The sequence below is a fragment of the Carlito syrichta genome, unplaced genomic scaffold (assembly GCF_000164805.1).
Source record: "Carlito syrichta isolate Samal-C Ts95f unplaced genomic scaffold, Tarsius_syrichta-2.0.1 Scaffold303652, whole genome shotgun sequence".
Classification (NCBI taxonomy): Eukaryota; Metazoa; Chordata; class Mammalia; order Primates; family Tarsiidae; genus Carlito; species Carlito syrichta.
The window spans coordinates 259531-266625 of NW_007247748.1; the positions used below are offsets into that span (position 1 = coordinate 259531).

At 40.2% G+C, this 7095-nt stretch overlaps 2 pseudogenes; both read left to right on the forward strand.

Moving 5' to 3' along the window:
* Positions 1 to 416: 416 nt before the first annotated feature.
* Positions 417 to 844, forward strand: LOC103261293 (annotated as a pseudogene).
* Positions 845 to 3488: 2644 nt separating this feature from the next.
* LOC110595716 lies at positions 3489 to 3872 on the forward strand (annotated as a pseudogene).
* Positions 3873 to 7095: the final 3223 nt, after the last annotated feature.

Genomic DNA, 7095 nt, shown 5'->3' on the forward strand with positions numbered 1-7095 from the left:
GAAATTGGAACTGGCATCCAATTCCTGAACAAAACCTGAAACGCACAGGCCATAAGAGATAAGATAGACAAGTGTTCTTACATGGTGGCATTTTCTTAGATGGTAGTAATTCTTATGATAAAATATGATTAATGAAAATTACAGTCATATGTCACTTAATGACAAGGATATGTTCTGATAAATGTGTTGTTAGATTTCATCATTGTGTGACCATCAGAGAATGTACTTACACATAACCAGATGGCACAGTCTACTACACACTGAGGCTGTGTGGTGTGGCCAATTTCTCTTAGGCTACAAACCTGTACAGCATGTTACAGAATGCTGCAGGGGATTGGAACACATCAGTATTTGTGTACGTAAACATAGGAAAAGTACCATAAAAATACAGTATAAAAATATAAGGCTGCTCTCTGAGCTTTGCAATGACACCCAAGGACGATAAGAAGAAGAAAGACGCTGGAAAGTCAGCCAAGAAAGTCAAAGATCCAGTGAACAAATCCGGAGGCAAGGCTAAAAAGAAGAAGTGGTCCAAAGACAAAGTTCAGGACAAGTTTAATAACCTAATCTTGTTTGACAAAGCTACATATGACAAACTCTGTAAGGAAGTTCCCAGTTAAAAGCTTATAATTCCAGCTGTGGTCTCTAACAGACTGACAATTCGCGGTTGTCTGGCCAGGGCACCCCTGCAGGAGCTCCTTAGTAAAGGTCTTATCAAACTGGTTCCAAAGCACAGAGATCAAGTAATTTACACCAGAAATACTAAGGGTGCAGATGCCCCAGCTGCTGGTGAAGATGCATGAGCAGGTCCAACCAACAGTACATTTGGAAAAATAAAACTTTATTAAATTAAAAAAAAATTTTTTTTTTTTTTGAGTTGGAGTCACACTCTGTCGCCCAGACTGGAGTGCAGTGGCCACTCTTGGCCACCACAGCCTTGACCTGCTGGGCTCCGGCCATCCTTCCGCCTCAGCCTTCCGATTAGCTGGAACTACAGGCACGCGCTACCACACCCGGGTAATTTTTTGATTTGTCATAGAGATGAGGTCTCGCCAAGTTGCCCAGGTGGGTCTCGAACCCGTAGGCTCAGGCAATCCACTCACCTCAGCCTCCCAGAGGCGCAGGATTACAGGCTGAGCCACCAAGCCCAGCTAAAAATTTTTTTTAATGTAAACTTCTACAGGGCACTTACCATAATTGGAGTTCGCCGGACTGGAAATTGCCCTGAATGAGTCAGTGAGTGGGTGATAACTTAATGTGAAGGCCTAAAACATTACCGTATGCTACTATAGACGTTATAAAAACTGCACACGTAGATTACACTAAATTTATAAAAATATTTTTTTCTTTCTATAAAAATAAATTAAGCTGAACTTACTGTGACTGTTTTACCTTGTAAATTTAAAAAAATTTTACTCTTATAATAACATTTAGCTTAAAACACAACACATTGTACAGCTGTACAAAAATATTTTATTTCTTTATATCCTTATTCTATATGCTTTTACTCTTTTAAAATTTTTTACTTTTTATTTTTACATTTTAAACTTTTTTGGTTAAAAACGAAGACACATATGCACATGTTAGCCTAGGCCTACAAATGGTTGGGATCATCAAATGTCACTAGGTGTTAGGACTTTTTAGCTCCATTATCATCTTGTAGTGCCACTGTTATGTATGCTGTCTGTTGTTGACCATAACATTGTTATGAGGGAAATGACTATATTCAAATACAGTTTACTGAAAAGTCTATAATAATGTGAGTGTGTATAATCATATGTTACCATAGAGCAGTATTCTTAAGTGCTTGCTGAGTTGGTTTTTCAACTTGTTAAGAAAAAGAAAACAAGCAGGAACCATTTATAAAATATATTCACAAAAACTAATAGCTTTCCTATATATCAGCATTAATCAACTAGAAAATGCAAAGGGGAGTCATGCCATTCAGCATAGCAACAACAAATATTAATTTATTTAGGAATAATATTAATAGATGTATCTACCTATATAGGGTGGTTGTGTGGGTTAAATTATGTTACTACATTTAAAGTACTTAAAACAGCTCCTGACACACAGTAAGAGTTCAGTTCATATTTGTCATTGTTATTAGGAAGAAAAATTATGCAGGATCTATACAAGGAGAGCTCTAAAGCTTGACTAAAGCATCTAAACAGATGATCTGAACAATGGAGAGAAGTACTCTCTTCCTGATAAGATTCAATTTTGTGACGTCAATTTTCTCCCAAATTAATCTACATATTTAAAACAGTTTACGTCAACAAGACTTGAACAAAAATTATCTAGGTGTAGTGGCACATGCTTGTAGTCTTAGCTACTTGGGAGGCTGAGGTGGAAGGCTTGCCTAAATCTAGAAGGTCAAGACTGTGGTGAGCCGTGATCGTGACACTGCACTCCAGCCTGGGTGAGACTCAGAGTGAGACTCTGACTCAAACAAACAAAACTCCTTCAAATGCATGTGTTTGTATTTGGATTTGCCTGTGAAATGGTGAGCAGATGATACATCACACTACTGGTGGCATTTACTTCTGGGATATGAGATTGGGTTGGAGTGAGTGAATGCGAGAGTTTTAAATTTTTTTACTTATGAATTTTTTTGGTTTTGCTTTGGTTTTTTGATGGTCAGATATTATTTCCCTCATTAAATCAAACAATAAATTTGAAAAATATTTAAAATGTGATGACAGGGAATGGGCTCATTTGAAAATGTCATACAAATCATTAAGAAAATGTTGACCATGCCAATTGAAAATAAGCAAAGGTCATAAACTCAGCGCACACACATGAATATAAGTGCCCACCAATGTTTGGGAAAGAGTTTAGTCGATGAAATACAAACCAACAATGAAGTACTTGTTTTCAACCAAACATATTGGCATAGATAAGAAAATAGTAAGAATTATAACATTCAGAGGATAGGTGGGAACAGGCATTGTGTACACTGCTTGTCCAAATATAAATGTGTCAGATTGAAGGCAACAAGCAATGGATTACAAAGTATCCACTTAGTTCAGCAATTCCACTGCTTGGAATTTATCTCCAGAAAAACATCATGGATCAACACAGAGATTTAACTGAGAGGATGTTTATAATGGAAATTATTGGAAAAAATGAAGAAATTTTAAATAAGCCATGATTTATTTAATTAATAAAATAGAATGTGTTGGTCATTAAAAACTATTAAATACTTAATAATGCCTCAGGGAAAATTTTGGTTGTTCTAAGCTAGTGTGTAAGACAGGTACTCTTTATTATATATACTCACTAATATATATATATATATATATATATTTGTATATTATATACTCACCCATGCCCATGCTGTATTATAACCAAAGGGTATAAGAGCTGTAACTCCCTGATAAATGAAGACTGGAAAGAATTGTTCCTGTGCAGCATGAGTGTTGTGAGGTAAGGTTTGTGGATGCCAAGTTTTCCGTGTTCATTGAATACACAGCTCTACTGCAGAGATGGTCAACGAACCTAAAACCCAAAGAACTTCTGGTAAGAAGTGTGGCAAGCACCAGCCTCACAAAGTGATGTAGCATAAGAAAGGCAAGGATTCCCTGTATTCCCAGGGAAAGAACTGCTATGATCAGAAGCAGAATGGCTATGGTGAGCAGACAAAGTCAATTTTCTGGAAGAAGACCAAGACTACAAGGAGAATTGTACTAAGGCTGGACTATGTGGAGCCTAACTGCAGATCCAAGAGAATGCTGGCCATTAAGAGATGCAAGCATTTTGAACTGGGAGGAGATAAGAAGAGAAAGGACCAAGTGATCCAGTTCTGAACTTTGGGATTTTTTGTTTGTTTGTTTTTTAGTTTTGAGGAGAAAATGTTAAAGCTATAAAAAAATTACTTGTGGCCAGGCACGGTGGCTCAAGCCTGTAATCCCATCACTTTGGGAAGCCAAGCCAAGAGGATTGCCTGAGTCCAGGGGTTCAAGACCAGCCTGGGCAACTTGGTGAGACCTTGTCTCTACAATAAATCAAAAAATTAGCCAGATGTGGTGGCGTACCCCTGTAGTTCCAGCTACTTGAAAGGCTAAGGTGGAAGGATTGCCTGAGACCAGCAGGTCAAGGCTGCAGTGGCCGTGAGCATGCCACTGCACTCCAGCCTGGGCAACAGATGGAGACTCTGACTCAAAAAAAAAAAAAAAAAAAGGAAAGAAAAGAAAAAGAAAAAGGAAATTTACTTGTAAGGAAATAAATATAGTGATTATTTTCATTCAAAAAAAGAAAAAAGAAAAGAATTAGACTGGCCACAGTGGAGATTCACAGATATCAAAGAGGTAGCTACCTCTCTGTCTGTTTCTGGGCTCTAGAAATGAGGACCCTAGAGACACCTCCACCTCCACTGGGTTTTAAAAAAACAAGGAGACTCAGAGATCAGTAAAGTGAAGCAGCCTTTTTAAATAACCCTCTTGCAAGAATGGGTGTTCCTCAGATAAGCAGGTACACTGAAGTAGTTTCAGCCAGAGTATTTAAGTCCTAAAATGCAAGTCCCTCCCCTGTTTCCCCATAGGCTGGGTACTTCCAGAGGTTACATCACTTTCCTGGACGTCACCTACATGTCATATATAGATTGGGTTACATAGCTTATTTGCATGTAATATTTTTATTCATTGGTTAACTTAGGTGTGACACACTTTATTTGCATGTCCTATCTGCCGAATGGCTTACGAGATTTTGTTTTAATTGATTCCCGGCAAAGTTTAAATGGAAAAGCCCACCAAAGTAAAAGTCCGCAAAAAGAGAACAAGAAGCAGGAAGTGACTCAGCAAAAAGCAGTTACGTACAGCTTGTGGCTCACTGTGAAAATAAATCATTCTTTTTCTTACACTGGTGTTGAATGGTCTTTAATTCCCACTCTCTCTGTTTCTGTCTTCTTGACTCTCCAAATGGGATTCCTCCATGATGCTCCCATACTCATTACATATGGCTCTTACTGACTGGCTGCAGCTGCACTGGATCTTATAACTCTAGGGTCTTACACCATATGGTGGACTGGTTCTCTGGTCGCTAAGTTCAATTTCTTGAGAATGAGTATCTGGCTGGCTTAGCTGAGTCTGTGGATGTCTTCCTCCCATGTACGAGGTGTCAATTCTTGCCTGGTCAGCAGTAGCCCGGGGTGGGAGCAGTTCACTGGGCTCCAGTAACACAGGTTTTCTGCTAGTGCTGGTCCTGGGTGCCTCAGCATCGCTGGTGGGTGCCCCGAGCCTTGCCCACCGCTCTGAAAATAACCCCCATGTTAATGTCTTTCAGAATCCCAGCTGTGTGTTCCTTCTGTTTTATGATCGACAGAGATGTGAATAGGATGATTTTTGAAATCCGATGAACTGAAAATGAACTGTCACCCCTCATTCTAATAATAGCAGAGCACCTTCTAAGCCCAGATATTCATCTATGCCCATGCTGTATTACAACATAATGTGAATAAAGAGTGTTAGTAGTGAAGCTTTTCCTTGACCACTAAATTATCTCCTCTGTCCAAGTATGAATTCTCCTCTCCCTTGGACAAAGCAATGAGTTCTTAGAATAACAAAGCTATAAAGCAGGGGTCCTCACCTCCCACTCCCTACCCTCCTGCAGCCCCACACAACAGGAGGTGAGCAGAAGGCTTCACTGGCATGTACTGCCACACCCTATGGCTCCTATTACTGCTTGAACTCCGCCTCCTGACCAATCAGAAGCGGCATGAGTTACTCATAGAAGCATGAGCCCTATTGTGGACCAGGCAGAGGAAGGATCTAGGTTGCTTGTTCCCGTTGATAATCTAATGCCTGATGACCTGAGGTGGAGCCCAGCCAGTGGCATATGCAGATTAACATTAGCAGTGAGGTTTGACTGCACATCGTCTCCCCTCCCCCATTCATCCAGGGAAAAATTGTCTTCCATGAAACCGGTCCCTGATGCCAAAATGGTTGGGGACCGCTGCTATAAGGGACCTTCAAGACATCTACAAAAATGCCATTTAGATATCTATTTTAGATGTCTTTCTGAGGGTGGAATGTATGCATTCCTACAAAATACCAATATTCTTGATTCTTCTTTATCGTTCAGTAATGTATTGTCTGGGACAAAGGTGTAGCAAACATACAAACTCCACAGATCCATGTCTTGTTACATCCCTGACTAGATGATGTTGGAGTCCTGAGAAGAGAAGCCTCTATCACATGAAATGGAGTTATCGGCTGGGCTTGGTGGCTCAGCCTGTAATCCCAGCACTTTGGGAGGCGGAGGTGAGTGGATTGCCTGAGCAATGCCTGCGGGTTTGAGACCAGCCTGGACAACTTGGTGAGACCTCATCGCTACAATAAATCAAAAATTAGCAGGGCATGGTAGTGCACTCCTGTAGTTCTGGCTTGGAAGACTGAGGTGGCAGGATCACCAGAGCCCAGCAGGTTGACACTGGGGTGGCCGTGAGTATGCCACTGCACTCCAGCCTGGGCGACCGAGTGAGACTCCAACTCAAAAAAAAAAAAAAAGGAAAGAAAGAAATGTAGTTACATTTAAAAGTTTCAGTTACAATTTCAGATCTCAAATAAATATTGATTAGAAAAAGAATAAGTTGCTATTTGAAATCAATATCAGTGAAAAGTGGTATTCCTGGGACAGTGAGAAGGAAGTCTTTGTGAGTGCATCACAGCCCTGCAGTTCTTTCAGTGTGGGCTGCTAACGTCAGAGCACTGCTTCGCTGGGGAATTCAGCAGCACCGCAGTGCGGTAATCACTTCTGTGATATCATCGATGTGATGCTGCCAGTAAATGTTCTGAAAATACTCTGCTTCAGAAAAGCGGTGTCCAAATGAGAGAAGTCAGTTTTTCTAGTTAATTCTCACCAACTCCGGCCCCCAAACAACCTAGCCGTGTAAAGTGGAGAGCAACACAAGCAGTTTTTGCAAGAGGGTGTTACTGAAAATTCAGGTTGAAAGGACAGTCTGCTTGTATGTCCTTTTAACACAGACATTAGATGGATATGGTTAGATAAATGGCCCATAAGTATGAATCTAGAAATTTCTATTTTCTCTCTCCCTTTTTCTCTCCTGCTCACTCTCTCTCTCCTTCCTTCTTTTTG